A 22,911-nucleotide genomic window follows, 5' to 3' on the forward strand; every position below is an offset into this window, starting at 1 on the left:
CTACTGTTACTCTATGCATGTGACCAGGGCCTGACATTCAGTGAAAGGAGACAGTGAAGACATGGATAGGAATTCAACTATTATAAATAATATTCTGAATGCAGCATTCACTGTTATATTGTGACATTGACAGCTTGTGAACCATCATAATTTACAAACATTTCGACAATGACTGTTTTGAGGCTTTGAATTCTCTCATAAAAGTCTTTCACTTGAAGGTCAATGCACATTAAAACATCCCTGCTAAAATGAAGGTTATTATTGTAGGTCAAGCAGAAAACGTGCACAAATGCACGCACGCACGCAGTAAAATTCTCAGTGTTAATGTAACTCTACAATGTACACATAATAACCAAATGGACCTGTAAATGAGATTGTACAAATGCAACTGTTACCCCTAACCTATGATTCATTCTCTGCTTTCAGATAAAAAAGCTCATAAGTCAGGGACTGAGTTACCTTTTGGTCCGTCCTTTATAACCTCACATTCCCTACGGTTCAGAGAACATGAGTTTAACGTTTAGGGTTCAGAGGTCAAGCTGTTTGCAAATGCTTGCATAAAAGAGAATGGGACTCATGCCATACAGTAGTTCCTGTCTGGCTTTCCACAAGCAGTTTCAAGTCTCCAGATGCCTTAGTTTTCGAGTTACATTCAGTTGCATTTGTATAATTTCAGAGTTTGAGATAATGACATTCAATAGTCTACAGTGCACGAACGCATGCACACACACAAAGCAGCGTGGGAGCCTGGCACACAATGCCGTAGTCTTATATCTCTATCCAGTGGTATGTAAGGCCTGCCAGACACTGCAGGCGTGGTCCCTGGAGGACAGTCTATATGCTGAGGGATGGTGTGATGGAGTGGAGAGGGGAGGCGCAGAGCCGGACCACACGGCCAGGGGGACGCAGAGTGTGACATATTACCTTTAGAGAGCTGGAGCAGAGCCACCAAACCATGAAACCTATTAGTGAGGCGCCTGCACAGCCTCTGCTCTTACTGGCACACGCACGCACGCACGCACGCACGCACGCACACACACACACACACACACACACACACACACACACACACACACACACACACACACACACACACACATGCACAAGTGAGTGTATTTAATGTTAACATATAATGTTGCTAATACTGTATACTGTATACCGGTACTTGGTCATACTGCTGTATCATGTGCATGAGTGTGTGGGTGTATGTTATCTTTATATGCTATATTTTATATACAGGGATTACATATAGGAATGGGTTACTGTATATTGTGTTTTATAGCCTATATTTTATATACATTTTATATATATTATATTTTATATATTTTTATATGTTCACACTTGTAAATTAATGATGTCCTTGTCCCTTTTATGCCCATACATGGACATCCCTGCCCTCTACATCTGATTCCCAGATGATGCCTTGTTACTGCAACCACACTAATAGAATCCCTTTTATGCCCATCAATATTAAGCCCATATCTGGGAAGTGGGAATGCGCATGGTTGTTCTTTTGCAGAAGCAATTATGTACATTTTAATCATGTATTATAGTTTGTGTATATATATATATATATATATATATATATATATATATATATATATATATATATATATATATATATATATATATATCCTTATACCATTGGTGAGCGAGGCCATGGAGCCATGAAAGCCTATTCCCAGCAAACCACTAAACGTAACGGTTCCCCGCTTGGCATGTACACTGCTCAATACTCTGGCAAGCAACTAAGCTGTGTTTGCCGCTATGAATTAACTTAAATGTCATACAATTAATATAAAACTACAATTTATATATATATATATATATATATATATATATATATATTAGATGTCCAACATATCGAACCGAATATCGAATATCGAATCGAACCGAGAAATATCGAACCGAATGACCCTGTACCGAACAATAAAATACCCCTTCAAGGACCACTAGGGGTCCACAGAGCCCACTCAGAGAACCACTACCCTATAGGTTGGTTACCATTATTGTTCAAAGTTATAACAAAAAAATACATTTATAAATCAAGGACATTTCTATTTATTTTTTGTATCGAAAAAGTATCGAACCGTGACACCAAAATATCGAACCGAACCGAACCATGAATTTTGTGTATCGTTGCACCCCTAATATATATATATATATATATATAAAGTAGCTGTTTAATAAGCAGGATAATGAACAGGGACGTGGTCATTATTGCAAATGAAACCCCTTCAGATTAATGTAGTGGACCCCTGCATGGCCGTCAAGCGCCTACTGTACATCAACCAGCTGGGCTTTATTTCACAATAATGACCACCTCGCTGTTCATTATCCTTACTTATAGTATAGCTTTCTATGTTGCTGCAATGATATACTTTAGTTTTTCCACATCATTGAAGTTTATGTTATACACAATTAATGCACACACACACACGCACGCACACACACACACACACACACACACACACACACACACACACACACACACAGGCTAGTACACAGTCCCATTTAGCTGCCGGTGATTAGCTGAGAACACATGGAGCTTGCAATCATAATCTGCCAAGCGAACAGCAGCCTCGCTTCATTAATAACACACAACCCTCCTCACATATGTTGATTAGCAAGTCTGCTATAACTCCGCACACTCTGCTACTGTATGTGATGGATACAGATTCCATCAAAGCAGATTAGTGTATGCTCATTTCAGATTGTACAATAAGGAATATGAATATTCCATTCTGGAAAGACTGCAGCAATTGTGCATTTAGTATCAGTACTGAGATGGAGTAGAATAATTCAGCGATGTCAAACCTGTGGGCTGGGGCCCACTGGTGGTCTGTGAGGATATTGAAAGTAGTTGGCAAAACACTAAGATAAGTATAATAATGATATTTATTACTGCTAAACTTTATGTCAAGAAAGTAATGGAAATTAGTTTTCATTGTGATTCCGACTATGTTAGTTCCATTGATCCAAGGCAGAACACAACACAATATTGTATTATACAGTATTATATTGTATTTTACAAATTTGTATTGAAAAACCAGGGTGGCAACAGGGGGGAATTTCCTTAACTTAATGGCAAGATGGCCACCGTGTGAATATGGTCCATCGACTGATCATTGAAATAAACATGCTCTGAACATGCATCTGGCCACTTAACGTCTGATGGTTGGGCCAGGAACGCTTTCAAGATTGTCAAGTGGGTCCTGGTCCAGAAACCTGGCCTTATTCTTAAAGCTGCAATCCATAACTCTGATGTTCTACCCCAGTGGTTCTCAACCTGTGGGTCGGGACCCCCAGGGGGGTCGCCAAATTATTTTGGGGGGTCCCCAGATGATTAGCTTAATGTGCAACATTGTTTTCTCACTTAACAGTAAACAAACCAACATAAAGTTTTAAGTGCATAGAGGGTGTTTGTTTCCCCATCCTAAAATGACAATTTGGGCACAATTTTAATACCTCTTAAATGACACATTTAACCTTGGCCAAACTGTCAAATATTAGAGACATAAATTGTGAAAATAGCCGATCTACATGCTCACAACGCCTCGCGTTGCAAGGTGTTGTGAGCATGTAGATCTGCTATTTTCACAATAGAACCGTGTTATACGTAATTGCTTAACTCTTAGTGCTCGTCAGGGTGCAGGGGGTCCCCAGTCAAAATATGATTATTTTGGGGGTCGTGGCCTGAAAAGGTTGAGAACCACTGTTCTACCCATTCTAGACCTGTTCCTCCATACAAGCTCCAACAGTTCTAATGTTGGCGCTTGGTGTTTGTTTTCTTGTTATGTCTCGTGCCTATTGTTGAAGTCTGTACTTGTCTGTTATGTACTGTATGATAAAATCAATACAAATGTATACATGCAAATATGTAGTTCTCAAATTTAAACTGAATTGAATTGAATTCTGGGATTCACACTTCTAATGGACAGTGGAGCTACCAAAGGTGTCAGAAGAATGTTTTTGAAAAAGGTTTTCTTGGACATGTTTTCTTTCCTATAATGATATGGCCAAAATAGGGATGGCAGAATGAAAATGGCTAAGCATTCTGTATAGCAGGGGTTTTCAAAGTGGGTGACGGGGCACCCTGGGGTGTCACCACAGCAGTCCAGGGGTGCCGCAAGATACTTTGATAATATTTGGAATTTATTTGGACACTTAAACAAATATTTGGTATAATTTTAAACTTGAAGTACAAACATATTTTCAGTCAGTTCTAACCAAAATGGCTATTATCTCAACGTTTTCCTCGCAAACTAATCGTTAAAATATGATATAAAAAGTATAAATATAAGGTGCTGGGAGTGAAAATTATGAATATAATATAGGGGTGCCTCGGATGAAAAAAAATCTTTATAGGGGTGCCCTAGGCCAAAAAAGTTTGGGAACCCCTGCTGTATAGTACAGTATGTGAACTGTCTTATGTGATCAGAAGCCACCATGGTTGCTTGAAGTACTATACATCACAGAGCACAACGCTGCAGTGCCTCCATACACTTTGGAGAGAAAAAAAATGGGGAGAAATGCACGTTTGTCTGCCCTCGTGGATTTGACAACAGCGATGAGTATGCATCGTGGGGATTACCATACATTTGGGTTCTGTATGAACGCATTAGGGATTGAAGAGTGTAAAGAAGAGAAGAGATTATTACCATCTCTGGGTGTCTAGGGATTCCTGCCGTGATCGCTGCATGTTTCTATTTTATATTTATGTTTTGCTCATGGAAAGACGTGAAGAGGGAGTAGAATGGGAGGGTGGATTATCTCTATATCTGCAGGGTGGATAACTCAGAGCACTGCTTACCAACATTGTCTGAATAGAGGGCTGCCCCCGTCTGAATCGGGGCCTCCTGAAAGCTTTCACAGCCCACCCATCTGACCACTTAACACAGCCGTGTAAGGCTAGGGCTCCACCAAAAAGACGGTGTCGTGCCGGCGTTAGGCGGCGTCAAAAAATGAACTGGGACGAATTTGAGCATCCGACGTTGACGTTGGCAGTGGAGCACTCTTCATTAATTGAAACGGGAACGTTCCCAGCGTTGACGTTGACGCAACGCTCAACTCGCCCGGTGGAGCCGGGGGTTACAGTATGTGGTCAAATGGGTGGGAAGCTTGCATTTTCAGAGCATGTTTAATGAACAATCAATAAATCCAGTTCATTCCAGCTTGAATGAATGGACCTAACATACTGTAGTAGTATACATTAAATTCCTATAGAGGGTATGCGCGTGACATCATCATCATACCTGGAAGTTATGCGGGAAGTTTACTGAGTGGCAAAATAATTCTTTCTGGCCTTGACAGCCCATATATCCAAACAGAAAAGTCCCATCTGATTGCATTAAACAATGTTAAACAATATTTTTTTTTACATGAATTTATTTTTGTATTAATGTTATATTATCATGAACATCTTAGTGTTTATTGTCATACCTCCAGACAAGGTCCCCCTATGGGATAACCAGCGCCATCTGGCGCTGCAACAGAGTAAAACTCATAAGCTCCCGTACGAGAAATATCATTTGTCGGTAGGGCTGTCAATCACAAACGAGGGCGCCGCCCCCGAGTGTATAAAAGCCCTGCGGGCTATCATAACTTCCTCTTCCGCACCTCTGCTTACCTGCAACTAGTGTCGCGAAATCAGCCATATAAGTATAATTTTCTTTAAAGTTTAGCCTAAGCGTTGACTAGGAAAGTCGGCCACTGGCCTTTAGAGATTATTCTCCTGTACGTTTCTAATTCTATTCTTCCTAACAGTTCGGTCTTTTTCTTCACTTTCGCTTTGAGTCTTTACTTCTTCTCTGTACGTTCTGCCACGTGTCTCCCTGCCTTAGCTTAGCTTCGCTTAGCTTCGGTTAGCTCACGATGGCAGCTCGTCGACCTACAGTTAGCAGCCTGCTAGCTAGGGTACCGAAGAAGTGCGGCCTTCCCAGCTGCAAAGGCCTCATCGCCAATGAAGATACACATCCGTTCTGCATTGTCTGCATGGGGGTAGGACACGCCTTGGCCTCTCTGTCCCCTCCGGCCCCGGCCACGGGGGTGAACTGTGCTGAATGCCTCCAGTACGATGTTCCAGCCCTCGAGGCACGATGCGAGATCGCTGCCGCAGGCTACGGCCTTCACACCACGGTCTCCGCCGGAACCCTCCCAGACACCTCTCCTCGTGTGCCGGACAGCGCTGTACGCCACAGCGCTGCTTCTCGCCACGTGGTTAGGCCTCCAGCGGCCTCGCCCTCTGCTAGCTTCGGTAGCCCCGTTGCTAGCGGGTCTGCGGCCCCTGTTTCCACTGCTGTTTCTCCGACGGGCTCGACTGGTGCCGTGCCCAAGAAGAGAACATGCAAGACCGCCCACGTTGTTTCTCCGCCAGCTACAACTTGGACCGTCCCCCCCAAGGAATTCCACCCTCTAGTCGTCGGTGACATTCCTCTCTCCTTCTCTGTCCCCCAGCTACGGGCTATGCGGCCACCTAGCCCCGTCTCCTGGCATGCTAGCGACGGAGACGAACCGGAGCTAGAGGACTACGACATGGAGGAGTTGGACACGGAGGGTGAGTACTCGGAGGAGGACGAGTCCTCTTTCCCCTCCGGACAGGGCGGAGGCGCGGCCAGGGTGGTTCCTCATGCCGAGGCTTCCATCTCCGCCGCGTCCTCCCAAGCCCCTTCTGCCTCTCTCCCCCCTTCCATGCCGGCTGGGGCGAGAGGGGCAGCGGCGCAAGACCCAGACTCCATCCCCATGGACGAGCTCTCGGTGCTGGAACGCGCCGCCATCCGTTGTGGCCTGGAGCTGCCACTCGGAGATGCGCCACTCGGACCACGGGCTAGGATTCCTCTCCTGGGCCAGGATTTGGAGTCCTCTCCCCCGCGTCGGATGGAAAAGCTACCACTAGTCCCAGGCTTTGCAGAGGCCCTGCATTCAACCTGGACTACACACAAGGACCCCCCCCAAGCTCCCCTTCCTGGTCGATTACCGCGACTCAGAGAAGGCGGGAATCCCCTTGTGCCCTCCCATGGACAAGCTGATGGCCCAGTCCCTGGTAGGGAGCCTCAAGCCCAACCATGAGCGGACCGGTCCTGGAGGCCGGCCTCCCCTCAATCTGGCCGTGGGTAAGAAGACTCCTGGGTTTGCCATAGCCTTTGATGACAAGCAGTCTTCAAGGGTGAGGAACTCTTACAGATCGTCCGCGCTGGCAGCCAGGACGATGAACGCCACCCAGCTGCTGCTTTCCTCCACCAGGCGCCTCCTCAGCGAGATGCGGGAGGTGCCTGACGTGTTGGTGGAGGAAATGGACAAGTCGCTGCGCATGCTGATGGACCTGAATGTCCACGCGATCGAGTGGCTTGGACATGGCATGGATTATTGCATCCAGGCGGAACGTGCCAGGTGGCTAGACAAGGTACAGTGTCCTGGCAGTTCCGGAGAGGAGACCGGGAAGGTCCTGCAAGACCTCCCCGGCCACCCTACCTCCCTCATGGGCGGTGGACTGGAGCTTCTCCGCCAGGAGGTGGCGGATAAGAAGATCACTCTGGAGCTCCTGGGAGCCACGACGGACCCCCAGGTACCCAGAAAGGAAAAGAGACAGGGACGGAGCAAGGCCCCTGGTCAGGCTGACAGGGGGCGCTCTTCCTCCAAGCAGGGGAAACAGAACAATCCCCCTAGGACCCCCTCTTCTTCCTCCGCGGGACCCCCTCGCACTGCAGCGGGGGCTCAGGCCCGCTCTCAATCCCGCCACCCTCCCAGGCACGGGATACCGGCCAGCTCCCACAAAGCCCGTGGGAAGCCGCCGCGAAAGTGACACTGGACTCTGGCGGGGTCCCCCTGAAATTTCAGGGGACCCCCCCTTGCAAGCGCAGACGTTTGGACAATACAAACTATTTTTCTCATGCCAAGAAATCAATGTTTATTCCTCCTCTGTGCTCTCCTCCAGTGCCTGTAATAAAAAGTGTGTTGATGAAACAATGCCTGTTTATTTCAAACCCACCTGCTTTACTACAGACGACCCCATTTTGCATGAATTTAACCAGTGTAGAGAAGTCCAGGCTGGAATTTCTTTCCACTCAGAAAATATCGCTTCCTCCAGTCATGCAGACAGGTTACAAGCAGAATATTTCTCTTTGCAAAATGTTCCCAGACAAGCTAATTCCTATTCACAGTGGTATAGTCTCTCTAGTGTGCAATACCCCTCTGTCTCCACCGAGCGGCACTGTTATGCCGACTCTAGTTCAGGACAGGAGTTTGGTCTTAGCGTCAGGGAAGAAGCCAACACATATCACCCAGGGTCGGCCTCGTCTTCCCGCAAGGAAGCATATAAAGGCCTTAGCACAGGTTATAAACGTAAATACAATTCCCCGAGCCGGGGATTATGTTACTTATGCGATGAACCCTGTCCCCCGGGCTCCACGTTGTGTGTCGCATGTATTATTAACAAGCGAGGCTTCTTGGAGGTCACGTGTTCGTCCCCCACCGGATACGGAAATAAGCGTACCGGAAACGGAAACGCTCTTTCCACCGGTGACTCCGCGCCTTCCGGCCCGGAGGTCACGTGTTCGTCCCCCACCGGATACGGAAATAAGCGTACCGGAAACGGAAACGCTCTTTCCGCCGGTGACTCCGCGCCTTCCGGCCCGGCGTCTAGCGGATACGGATACGTGCCCGGATATGGAACCTTTCCCTCCCGGCCCAGTAGTTCCGCTCAGGCGGTACAACCCCAAGGCTTCTCCGTTGCTCAGCAACACGTTAGCACAGTGTGCAGAGCAATGGAAACGTTGCAATCCGAATCACTGGGTGTTTCGGACGGTGACGCGGGGTTACAGACTACAGTTCGCGAAAAAACCCTCCCTATCCAGCAAGGTTATTTATACTCGAGCCCGCGGCTTGAAGGCCGATGCCTTGAGGGAGGAGATAAGCTCACTATTGCGCAAGGGCGCTATAGTGGAGTTATCACGCGACCAGAGCCGTTTAGGCTTCTGGAGCCGTTATTTTCTGGTTCAGAAAAAAGGAGGGGGGCTGCGTCCGATTATGGACTTACGTGCTCTGAACAAGCACTTGAAAAAGTTCAAATTCAGGATGTTGACGTCAGAGTCACTGATGAAATCAGTGAGACAGGGGGATTTCCACTGTTCAGTGGACCTGAAGGACGCTTATCAGCACATCCTCATTTATCCCCCACACAGGAAGTTCCTGCGGTTCGCCTTCGAGGGGCGCCTGTACGAGTACACGGTCCTCCCTTTCGGTCTTTCTCTGAGCCCTCGGGTTTTCGTGAAAGTGACCGAGGCAGCCATTGCTCCACTGAGGCATCAGGGAGTCAGGCTGGCGAACTACATAGACGATTGGATGATTTCCGCCGCCTCCTGCTCAGAAGCGGCGCGCCATACCAATCTGGTGTTGTCACACCTGAAGGCCTTGGGTTTCAACGTCAACTTTGGCAAAAGTATGTTGTTACCCTCCCAGCAGATTTCCTTTATAGGAATATCTCTGGACTCGGCCACCATGTCCGCTCGCCTCTCCCCGGAGAGGGTGGACAGGTTTCTGGCTTGTCTGGGCTCCTTCCGACTGAACCAGGTGGTCAGGTACAAGGAGTGCATGAAGTTGACTGGGCTGATGGCTTCAGCAGTGCAACTTCTGCGTCTGGGCAGGTTTCATATGAGACCTTTCCAGCGGTGGTCACTGGCGCTCAGGATTCCTTCCCTGCAAGGGTACAGGAAGGTGACAGTCAGCCAGGTCTGCATGGACGCTCTGGTCCCATGGAGGGACCAGGCGTTGTTGACAAGTGGGGTCTCCATGGGCGAAGTGGTGTCACGCAAGGTGATCACCACAGACGACAGCCGCTCGGGGTGGGGCGCCACCCACGAGGGGCGCTCAGCCAGGGGTCTTTGGACCCAGGCCATGTTGGAGTACCACATCAACTATCTGGAATTAATGGCGATCTCCTTGGCGCTCAAGCATTTCGAACCATTTCTCCGGGGTTGCCATGTCCTGGTCAGGACGGACAACACGGCGGCCCTGTATTATCTCAACAAACAGGGCGGCCTCTCCTCGCGGACGCTGGATCAGCTGGCGCGCGAGATGACCCTCTGGTGCTTGCCTCGGTTGAGGTCCATCAGAGCCTCCCATGTCCCGGGCCTTCAGAACGGCGGCGCCGATCTGTTGTCCAGGGGGGAGCCTCGTTACGAGGATTGGTCTCTCCACCCTGCGGTGGTGAGGCAGATTTTCTCCAGGTTCGGTCGACCGCGAGTCGATCTCTTTGCCTCCCAGGAGAACGCGAAGTGCCCCCTTTACTTTTCAGTGAGGGGACCTTCTCCTCTGGGGATGGACGCGTTTGCTTACGAATGGCCACAAGGTCTTCTCTACACGTTTCCACCCCTGGAACTGATTCTTCCCACTCTGGAGAGGATCAGATGTTCCAACCAGGAGGTTCTTCTGGTGACACCATCCAGGGGAGTGTGGAGGTGTCTGATCACCCCACTGCTCTCTCAACCCCCTTGGCGGCTTCCCTTGCTCAGGGATCTGCTGCGCCAGGCAGGGGACGAGATCTTCCATCCAGACCCACGGGGCCTAGACCTGTGGGTTTGGCCCGTGAGAGGGAGAACCTGCTTGCAGCAGGCTTCTCACCGATGGTTGTAGCCACTATTCAGAGTGCTAGAGCCCCCTCTACTAGGGCTGTGTATGATGGAAGATGGAATGCCTTTTTGGACTGGTGTGAGCTACAGGAGCCACCTGTGGTGGCTCATATAGCTTCGGCCCAGAAGGTGTTAGATTTCCTGCAGGACCGCCTGGACCTTGGTCTGGCGTTCTCTACACTGAGGGGTTATTTAGCGGCTATTGATGCCTGCCACCTGGGGGTGGCAGGCAAAGGCCTTTCTAAAATCCCTGAGGTGGTCCAGTTCATGCATGGTGTGGACCATTTGAGACCTGTGACCAGAGCCTTGTTTCCTGTTTGGGATCTACAAGTGGTTCTTGAGGGCCTTTGCAAGGCACCCTTTGAACCGATTGGGAGGACCTCTTTGAAACATTTAAGTTTCAAAACAGCTCTTTTGCTTGCCTTGTCTACGGCTAAGCGTGTGAGCGACCTTCATGCGCTCTCTGTGAGCCCTGATTGTATGAGGTTTCTCAATAATGACTCCAAGGTTCTTCTTAAACCTCATTTGAGTTTTATTCCTAAGAACCGAGTGGTCCCGAAGGAACCTGTTGTTTTGACGGCTTTCCATCCTCCTCCGTTTGCATCAGAGGAGGATAGGCGTCTTCATTGTCTTTGTCCAGTTAGGGCCCTGAAGGCCTACTGTGATAGGACGGTGGACAGCAGGTCTACTACAGCCCGTCAACGGAAAGCGGTGTCCAAACCCACTCTGTCGAGATGGCTTGTGGATGCTATTAGGTTGGCTTACACCCGGTCTGGGTCTGAAGTGCCGGAAGCACTTAAGGCCCACAGTACTAGGGGTGTGTCTACCTCTTGGGCTTTGTCCAAAGGTGTCTCCATTGAGGAGATTTGTGCAGCGGCGAATTGGTCTTCGCCGTCTACCTTTGCGACCTACTATCACCTGGACGTTGCGCCTTCTGCTATGGCGCATACGGTTCTGGGTGCTGCTGCCCTTCCTACTATGTAGTGGGGCGGCTCTCTCCCCTTCCTGAGATAGCATGTTGCTGTCTCTAGGATACGTGGGGGGACCCTGAGTTTTTCCCTTATATTATTGCAATTTTATAAGGTGGACCTGTGTCTGCCCTTAGTGCATAAGGCAGGCCTCGGTCTGTCAGGGTCTTTTTCTGTCTGAACACGCCCAGGCCCTGTGGGTCTGGGTCGGATCAGTCCTGAAAGGGGTCACGTCGGTTGACAGGACCTCCTTTCCGGGTGTGGTCGGTGTGCACGACAGTCTTGTCGGTTCATGACTTCTCGGGGAGTATATGAGTCCCATAGGGGGACCTTGTCTGGAGGTATGACAATAAACGTATAGGTTCCGAACGGAACCATGTTTATTTAATACCGGAGGACAAGGTCCCCCGAATAAAGCCCCTCGGTTCGCTAGTTGCGGGCGCAGAGGTGCGGCTTTAGAGGAAGTTATGATAGCCCGCAGGGCTTTTATACACTCGGGGGCGGCGCCCTCGTTTGTGATTGACAGCCCTACCGACAAATGATATTTCTCGTACGGGAGCTTATGAGTTTTACTCTGTTGCAGCGCCAGATGGCGCTGGTTATCCCATAGGGGGACCTTGTCCTCCGGTATTAAATAAACATGGTTCCGTTCGGAACCTATACGTTTTGTGTGTTTCATCACGACTGACCAGTGGGCGCAGGCCCACATGTTAGGAGTGGCTGACCAAGAGAAATGTGCAAACCTACCGGTATGTACATTAAACAAATCCTGTGCTGTCAGCTGCATCGCGGATGACAACAAAGGAGGAGCACAGAGCTCTGGTGGAGGCCAAGGACTGGTGGAGAAGTTCCTGGGTGTACAGTGTACACATCTCAACACTAATAGCACATTTTTTATGATTTTTTCCCCTACATTTTTATCACACAATTTTTTAATCCATTTTTCACCCAGTGCCAATTGCCTAAGTTGTAATCCTGGGCGATGCGCTCCCTCTGCCAACCAGTGGAGAGCCCCGAACTGAGCTCATTCTTCCTTCCTTCAGTGCATGAGGAGTGAGCAGGCCACTTCTTTTCACCTGGCGGGGGAGTCTCCCCGGTTGGACGTAGCACGTGGAAGGAACACGTTATTCCAACCAGTTCCTTTCCCCTCCTTCAGGTGGCAGTATAGAGACCAGGATTACTGCATGTTTTTGTGAGGGTACCTACCCTAGGAGGAGACACGGGGAGAACATGCAAACTCCACACAGATAGGCCCCTTCGCCAACCTAGGGTGTGGGCGCTGATGACGTGGATTGGATTATTTATTACATTTAAGTTTTAAATTTAATTTAAGTGTAATATATTTATTCTGTCCATGTTGTCAAATAAACATCTTGATATTTGAGAAACCTTCTTCTTTCTTCATTAATCTTCAATTTTAAACGCAAATAGCCAAATGTTGTACTTGTAGGCTATATGAAACAGAATTATGTGCTATCATCACTTTCAAAAGTCAATTATTTTTTCATTATTGTTTGACATGCATAACACATTTCTCCCCAGATAGTCAGTATTTATTGCAATAATGTTGTTTTTGTAATACAGCATTTAAAGCAAACACAAGTTGTCTGGTGATTATTTTAAATCTAACTGTGTGTGCGTCAGTGCGTGTGTGTGCGCGTGCATGTGCGTGTGCAAGCTTTAAATGTGTGCATGCATGCATGCAACAGCGTGACAATAGAGCTCCTGCGGTGAAAAGAAAAATCCCCACTAAAAAACCCTGGTCTTTGTAAAGCGAGCATGCCAAGAAAGTATTCCCCTCGCTAGCACTCCACTCTCTGGTGGTTTTGTGCCCCATGGAGTTCCCGTGTCCCACTGTGTCTGTGTGTGTCACACTGTGAATCCTTCAAACAATGGAACAGGAGCGCACACCAGCAGTGAGGAGGTGCTGACCACAGGAGATATATAACTGTGTAAAAGAGAGGAGGGTGCATGGCTGGTAGCCACGGTGCAATACATTTACTATCAAACCCAGCAGATCCTGACCGTCAGTGAGTGAGTGAGTAGGTACTGTAGGTTGCCTCAATGTCTATAGCTGACCTGTTGTGACATCACATTGTTGACCCATATTTGGCAATGCCCATTTATGAATGCTCCATATATGGCCAAGATAGAATTAATTTACAAATTATGAATGATGTCAGACGTCAGTCATATCCATATTTGGGAAATATTTTGTTCACATTTTGTACAACTTAAACAACCAACCGCAATCACACTTGCAAATGAATTCCGTCCAGTGTGAATTCCGTCACTGTGTGTGTGTGTGTGTGTGTGTGTGTGTGTGTGTGTGTGTGTGTGTGTGTGTGTGTGTGTGTGTGTACTGTATATATACCGGTAGGCCTATATACACACAAATACATTTAATGAATATTATAAAGGTTCAAACATGAAGCACCAGACACATTGAACAGCAACATCTAAGCTCAATATCAATCCACATCCTACTCTGGTCTCAAATGAATAATACTTGAATGAATACTTCCCAGCTGAAACTGAAAGCTGATCAGTCAACAGGTTCCCACCATAGTAAATCTCATGACATCAACAGCACCCGCTCTGAGACTAAATTAATACGGTAATCAATTGAGCAACCAAAGGGAATTTTAAGTCAGCTGTAAGGCTCTTTTAATATACATGTAGTTACAAATTGGATTAGAATGTTACTATAGACACACACTGACGGGCGGACATATATATATAGATAGATAGATAGATAGATAGATAGATAGATAGATAGATAGATAGATTGGACTCTTAGCCCGAAAAACTATTTCCATGGTTTTTATGTACCATATCTACCAATTTGAATGTGCAAGACTTAATGATAGGATTAGTTGATTCAAGGTATCTGACTTTATTTTTTATTCTAATAGCTTTTTTATGTACTTTAATTATGGTTCAATGTTTGTTTTAAATACATTCCCCCAGACCTCAACACAGAGACATGTATGGCATTACTAGTGAAAAATACAATATATGCAAACACTTCTGTTTCAACAGCTCCCTTGTTTATACAGAATGGCAACGGATTTGGCTAATTTACCTTTGATATATTGTATACTGTATGTGGCTTCCAACAGAGTTTGTGGTCTATAATAAAACCTACGAATGTTGTTTCGTATACCTTACCTTTCCTATTTCAGTTCCATTTATATTCAGTTTAATTCCACAGTCATTAGTTACTCCAAAAATACCAAATACCATGAATTTAGTTTTGTTTTCATTGAGTGACAACTTATTCATATCAAACCATTGTTTTTAACTTCATCAGTTCCCTTTCAACAGTTAGCAATAATTCTTGCATGCTCCCCTGGTCATTGTGTCACTGTAGCATGCTGAGTGTTACTGTGCCTTTTTGGCAACACAATGACATGTGTACACAAACAACACAGAATCTTCCAGACAGTCTAGACAGTATATAGCACAGTCTCTGGGCCTGCTGCTTGCTATGGGGTTTAAATCAAAGTCCTTTATCACTTTGTGCACTGTTGGGCCAGGTATCGCTCTCTGCTGGCTTTCTCTCTGGTGTTGTGTGTGTATTGACCCGAGCCCAGTTCCAGCACAAGAGGAGAATTAGACAATTAGAAATACCTGTCGATCAATTAACCCTGGCACAGCAGAGCCCAAGTCACACACTGCTGCCACAGTCATCCTGACAATCAACCAACAACCAATAGAGCATAGCTGTCTTTCCGGGCTATGGCTGTGACTACAGATTCCATTGCCTGTGGAGAAAATGTCAATAAACAGCTTACATTTTGGGAAAGTGAGAAATCAGCTTTCTCACTCCCTACATTGCCAATGATCAAAGCCCTTGAGCAATGGATGACTGACAGTCAGTGTGTTTTTCCATTTTGTTTCATTATTTATTAGTTATAATTACAAATTATTTGCATTCTGTTTAAGCTTGTGATACAGATGGGGTGTACGCACATTTTGCACCCAATCCCATATTAACGCTCAGGGCCCAAATCTCCAGAGGGCCTGGCGACCAGCAAGTGCCAATCAATCACTCTTTTTTTTTCACAGCAAACTGTGACAGTCTTTTCCATCCTGTATGTGTGTGTGTGCGTGTGTGTGCGTGCGTGCGTGCGTGCGTGCGTGCGTGCGTGCGTGCGTGCGTGCGTGCGTGCGTGCGTGCGTGCGTGCGTGCGTGCGTGCGCGCGTGCGCGCGTGCGTGCGCGCGTGCGTGTGTGCATGCACGTCTGTGTGTGATTGTCTTGGCTTGTTTCTCTCACTGTTATGGTCCAATTACATTTTAGGGTGCCCACTGCCCAGCTACATGGTTCGGCTGTGACAGCTTCAGATCTGCCGAGCGATTCTGCGATTCTGATCTAGCCTAGTGAACTACTCGCCTTGTGGCAGCAGCTGTGTCTAGTGGATGTCAAAAACAAATACAATGAAAAATAAGTTTGGGAGCGTTTCTTTTCTAAACTCTCGTTGATCAAAAACAAAATGAGATCCACCATGGGGCAAACCAGACTGAGTCATCTGACTTGCATCTCTCCAGAAAGAGACTTGTTAAGGGAACTGGAATTCACTGATGTTATTGTGGACTTCTCAGCTGGAACAATATTGTTTAATCAAAGCTCCCACCAACTGCTTTAAGTCTAATGCTGATGGTCTAACAAGAGTTTTTACCTGTAACTGTGTTGTGACTATTAAGTTGATTGATTGATTGATTGATTGATTGATTGATTTATTTGAGTTGTGACAATTAAGTTGATTGATTGATTGATCGATTGATTGATTGATTGATTGATTGATTTGAGTACTATGATAATGTGGTCTTACGTTGTCTTGAAGCTGCAATCCATAACTTTCATATCCTACAAGTGAGAGTCTAACCTGGATCCCAAATAGTTTTACTTTTGAGCTATAATAGAGGGTTTGTTTAGCAAGGCAAGTTGCTTCCATTTGAGTTTCATGCAATACTCCTTGTCACCAGTAGCGGTCTTTGTCACCAGTAGCGGTCCTTGTCACCAGTAGAGGTCCTTGTCACCAGTAGAGGTCCTTGTCACCAGTAGAGGTCCTTGTCACCAGTAGAGGTCCTTGTCACCAGTAGCGGTCTTTGTCACCAGTAGAGGTCCTTGTCACCAGTAGAGGTCCTTGTCACCAGTAGAGGTCCTTGTCACCAGTAGCGGTCCTTGTCACCAGTAGAGGTCCTTGTCACCAGTAGAGGTCCTTGTCACCAGTAGAGGTCCTTGTCACCAGTAGAGGTCCTTGTCACCAGTAGCGGTCTTTGTCACCAGTAGAGGTCCTTGTCACCAGTAGAGGTCCTTGTCACCAGTAGAGGTCCTTGTCACCAGTAGCGGTCTTTGTCACCAGTAGAGGTCCTTGTCACCAGTAGAGGTCCTTGTCACCAGTAGAGGTCCTTGTCACCAGTAGCGGTCCTTGTCACCAGTAGAGGTCCTTGTCACCAGTAGAGGTCCTTGTCACCAGTAGCGGTCCTTGTCACCAGTAGAGGTCCTTGTCACCAGTAGAGGTCCTTGTCACCAGTAGAGGTCCTTGTCACCAGTAGAGGTCCTTGTCACCAGTAGCGGTCTTTGTCACCAGTAGAGGTCCTTGTCACCAGTAGCGGTCCTTGTCACCAGTAGCGGTCCTTGTCACCAGTAGTGGTCCTACACTATCCAATCCCAGGGTCTGCATTTCTTAACAGAAGCTGGTCAAATCCCTGGAGTCTACATAGTATTAATCCATCTGTAGTTGTACCTAACTGCTGCACACTTCAGAGCTACCAGACGTGGCTTTGTTTACATTGGCTTTCGAATGCAACACTCAAGATTATTTCAGACAACAATGGGCATTAACAAGAGCTTGCAAACTAATCCGTGAATTACACTTGAGTCACACAAAACAATATTGTGCTCATATTTATTCTATTAAAATGCATTGTAATGAAGCTAGCATCATATACACGTCTGCTCATAGATGATACTGTATGTCATTTCCGTCTCTTTGAAATGCGTTCACCGTCAAGCTTTGGGGCTGTTGTTTCTTTTATTTTTTTCTTCGTTCTTTTTTATTTATATATATATATTTGTGCTGGGGGAAGCGGCTTGAAGCTGTCAACGCTCGCACAGCGATAACAACCTGGGAGGAGAGTGACACCTTCAGAGTGACACATGAAAAGGAATCAAATTCTCCCTGGAGCCAACTGTATGGAACTGATATAGGCTTCCCCCGTTTTCTCTCTCCACAAACCAGCCAATGCATTAACTTATTCAAATAGGGGGTCAAGTCATAGTGTCTGAGAGCAGACCTGTCCCAAAGAGCACAGCGGAGAGAGAGAGAGAGAGAGAGACAGAGAGAGAGGGATGGGTGAAGGGACAGAGTGACAGGGTTGGGGGAAGAAAATGGAGCGATTGTACTCTGGAATTAATGCCTTTTAATCTCTTGCTTCTCAGCTATTGAGTGTTAATGAAAAAGTGGAAAAGCGACGGACAGAAGGAAATAGTTTAGCAAGGGACTGAATGCGGTATTGGAAAATGAAAGGACTGACTTATTGACCTAATCTGAGCAGACTGGTTCCAAGACTTCATTTGAACAGAGTCTTTATGAAACCTTCAACCAAGGGTCATCGTCTCCCCAGCTGTCCACTACACAGTTTAGTTTTCCCTTCATAGTTATTTTTGGGGGATTTGTACGGTATGGCTCCACCGCCAGACAGCCACGGGTTGTCGTGAACAGGATATCTCAGGAACACCTCGAGGGAATTTCACGATATTTGTTATGAATCACCTCTTGGACTCAAAATTAACTTTAACTTGTGGTCTATGATCAGTAGTCAAGGTGACCTCACAAAAAGTCTTCACTATATACAGTACTGTATACCACTGTATCGCTGTGAGGGAGGAGTTGACAACCAACCTACACGGTTGATAAATCCATAGGATAATTCTGTGACGCATGATCATCGCCACAATATCCTTATGGGGAAATCTCGCTATTTCGACGTCCCATCCTTTCGACTAAGGGTTAAGGTTAGGTTTTAGGGTTAGGTTTTCCTAAATTACAGGAGGTGCTAAGCTTGGAAGACACGCACGCACTTCTGGAGTCCATGCGGGCGCGCGCAGACATTTCTGGGTTTTATCCGGTTTTGGGTGATTTTATACGGTTTTGGGCAGGGCTCCAGGGTGCGTCCTATTAGGACCTATTAGGTCGCATATGCGACCTAATTTCATAAAGTGCGAGTAAAGATTTAACCAGGTCGCGCCGGTGTGACTTGGAGGATGAGTGAAAAAGGAAATCCTCGATCGAGGATCGCCTCTCTTCTCTCTTCTCTCTATCTATCTCTCTCACTCCCTGCCTGCAGACAGAGCCTATAGTTGCCCCTCCCCCTCCCATTCTCTCTCTTTCATTCACACACACACACACACACACACACCCACACACACACACACACACACACACACACACACACTCTCAAGCTAGAGTCGGTCCGGTGAGCGATTATTCCTACCGTAGGAAACGGTGTCACATAAATTAGAAGGCGCAGCTTGTGATTGGCTGGAGCGGAGGTCTGGAGCGCTCGGCTGTGGACACTTGGACCGCGCAGGTGTGAATGTTAATCTCTATGCCAAAACATAACCCAAACCCTAACCTCAGTAAAGCTATGTAGCCGGGCAGATAACAGAAATAATCGTTCACTTGCGGATACAAGCACCAAAATTGGCACACATACTCCTTAGGGATTGCTCTTTTCATAAAACCATCTGGCCAAATCAAATTTCAAGATGGCGGCCATTTTTCAAGATGGCCGCCATAAAATACCATATACCTGTCCTATTTGAATGATCTTGGTGTCAAATCATACATTTTTCACTATGTAGAATCCAAATTTGGACCCATGGACTTACTCACTGGCTTCCTTGTACCATATATCAGTCCCGGAATCCTAATATTCTGCTAAATTAGAGGTTTGTGTTATGTCTGACTCGGATAAAATGGGTGGTAGTGTATATCTTAGTATTGTTAGAGGTTTATAGTGTGTGTGTGTGTGTGTGTGTGTGTGTGTGTGTGTGTGTGTGTGTGTGTGTGTGTGGGGGGGGGGGGGTAATGTAGTAATGTAGTAACTCAACAGAGCGGATTTCAATGCACAGCGGCTGACGCGGCTAAAATGCATGGTAGATATAATAGCGCCGTGGGATCACTCTTTGTCTAGTCTCTATTCTTCGACCTTTTCAACTTGGGTAACCCTGCCAGGAGTACAGGAGTACAAGACTCCTGCCGACATAGCTCTGGGGGTCATGGAGACACGCAAACTGCCTCACCACGATAAGGTGATGATCCCGTCGAGGCAGGAGGTAGTTTTTTTTTGTCTTTTCTTTTTTTTTTCTTTTTTCTAGGGCCTAGGCAGTATAGTACAATAGTATAGTAGGCCTATACTACAACGCTTCTAAACCTCGCACCTGCAGCTGCACAGTGCCGTGCAGGTCAGACCAAAGTGGTAGCATTTGCATCGACTGCAGCATTCCAACTTGCATCCACACTTGGTCAGCTGCTGGCAACTCTCTGCAATGGGTGGGAGCTCAGTCCAATCAATCTGCCACAGATCTCCTTTCTTGGTCCAGCCCCAGTTGTCAGGAGTCTGCATTTCTGGTTGACATACTGTTGACTGACTCCAGATGCAGGCCGCTTGATAGGAAGCGCGCTTCACATGTTGCTTCAGTGCTGCTTGCGTTGGAGGAATGGCTTCGTATGGCCTCTGCTTCCGAGCAAACAAGTCCAACCCCGCATCATTGACACCTTCAGCTGTGCTGGATCGGTCGTACATCATGACCACAAACTTCTCCAAGGTTTTCAGGTCTTCATCATCCACTACAGGTGGGTAATGGCTGAGTTTGCTGAAGACACCAGAAGCCTCATCACAAACATTTCAGGTTTGCCACGCAGACTTCTTCCCCTTTACGCGGAATGCTGAAACAACATCGCAGCCAGTGAAGGCATGGAAGAAGAGCATCCCTTTGCTCTTTTCTGCAAGAGTGCAACACAGGTCATGAACAAAATCCACTTTAAGTTCTGTCTTTGGCCAAAGGCAACCCACTGCCCAGCCCTGAGGCTCATAGGGCAGGAGTCTATGTCCTGTTTCTGTGAGGCTGCTTGATGTACATTAAGTACCCCTAGTGGACATGATAATAGTTTGTCACAGGGACATACCCCAATCAAGCCTTTCATGCTGAGGTCATAGATTCAAGATGTATGACAAGGTCCATATATGGAGTTCCCTGATGTCTTCAATATTAAGCCCATATCTAACAGGACTTCATATGGGAATGCCCATATATGGAGGACACATTGGCCACATACCACACTAACAGAATCCATATATGGCCAAGACAGATGGCCAAGACAGCCCATATCTGTGTGACTGGTTCTACAGACAGGGATCTCCATGTATGGGCATAAAAGGGTATGTTGTCAGTTGTCATGGACATCATAGTACTTTCACATAACAAATAACTGAGTAAGCATGTTTGGGCTCTCACAGCATATCTCCATATACAGTACATGGACCTCCATATATGGGTACCAGGGGGTCTCCATATATGGGTAAACAGCCGTTTGGATGGCCCCCTGTAGTAACGCTGAGGACACCTGGGGGTCCCGGACCCTGTGGAAGACCCCTGGTATTAGCTACAGAGCCCAGGTACAGGTACAAAAGCTTTTATGCTTCAAGTATGATCTAATTGTTCTGGAGCAGGAGCAGAGCAAGGACTGTACTGAGATAGGCTCAGGGGTCATTCCGGGGGTCCCAGGTGAGGAGAGACCCCCACCAAAAGTCATAAAGGTTATTCTGGCTGCTTCAAAAGTGTTCAATATATGAACTTAGAATGTTTTAAAACCTTCAAAACAACTCTAATATTATGAGAATTGGACATTAACTGGCTGACATACTGTTCTGCGAGGTCCTAACATAGATGACCCCCCAGAAAGGGGGCTGGGGTCAGGAAAATCTGACACCCATCATTTTCTGACAGTTTGGTCCCTAAGCAGTAAAAAAATACATTTTAGCAAAGAAATCCTTAGAAGTACACTTCTTATCACACTAGGTAGTAACTCCGAGGACCCCCAGGGGTCCCGAAGCCCCTGTGGAAGACCCCTGGTATTTGTTACTACTTTTTTTTTGTTTTCAGAAAAAAAGTTTATGCTTCAATTATGATCTAATATGACATTGTTCTGGAGCAGGAGCAGAGCGAGTACTGAGATAGGCTCAGGGGTCCATCTGGGGGGGTCCCAGGTGAGGAAAGACCCCAACCAAAAGTCAGAAAGCTTATTCTGGCTGCTTCAAAAGTGTAATAAATGAACTCAGAATGTTTTAAAACCTACAAAACAACCCTAATATTAAGAAAATTGGACATTAACTGGCTGGCGTACTGTTCTGGCATGCAGGTCCCAAACTAGATGACCCCCAGAAAGGGGGTGGGGGTCCGGAAAAGTTGACACCCATCATTTTCTCATAGTTTGGACTCTATAGAACCAGGATCTGCAAAAAGATCAATTTTAGCACAAAAATCCTACGGGAGCTGTTTTTTGGACGCATCGCACCACACTATTAGCAGAATATTAAGATTCCGGGACTGATATATGGTACAAGGAAGCCATTGAGTAAGTCCATGGGTCCAAATTTGGATTCTACATAGTGATAAATGTATGATTTGACACCAAAATTATTCAAAAAGGACAAGTCTATGGGATTTTATTGCGGAATGCAAGATTACTGTATATTCAATGGCGGCCATCATGAAAATTGGCCGCCATCTTGATTTTTTTTTTGGCCAGATGGTTTTCTGAAAAAAGCAATGCCTAAGGAGTATGTGTGCCAATTTTGGTGCTTGTATCCGCAAGTGAACGATTCACCTGTAATATGCACTTTATCTGCCTCGCTAATGCTTAACTCTAACCCTAACCCCAACCTTAACCTCAGTAAAACTATGCCTAACTCTAAACTCTCCTTCCTCCACCGTCTCCTACGGTAGGAATAATAGCGTCCGCCGAACTCGTGGAGTCACACAGACAGAGACAGATTCTCTCTTGCTCACCTTCCAGGATAGATCTCACATATACTCAGTGTTGGGCAATATTACTTGGGAGAGTAATCGTTACTTATTACTTATTACACATTGGAAAAAGTAATAATATTATATTACTTATTACTTGGAATCAAGAGTAATATCTAATATATTAAGTTATATTACTTTTTTTTTTTTTTTACACCGCAAAAGAAAATAGATGTAGGCCTACAACAGAATCTGTTTAGCCAGCTCCTTTTAGAA

This window comes from Nannobrachium achirus, assembly GCF_963921795.1.
Source record: "Nannobrachium achirus genome assembly, chromosome: 7".
Classification (NCBI taxonomy): Eukaryota; Metazoa; Chordata; class Actinopteri; order Myctophiformes; family Myctophidae; genus Nannobrachium; species Nannobrachium achirus.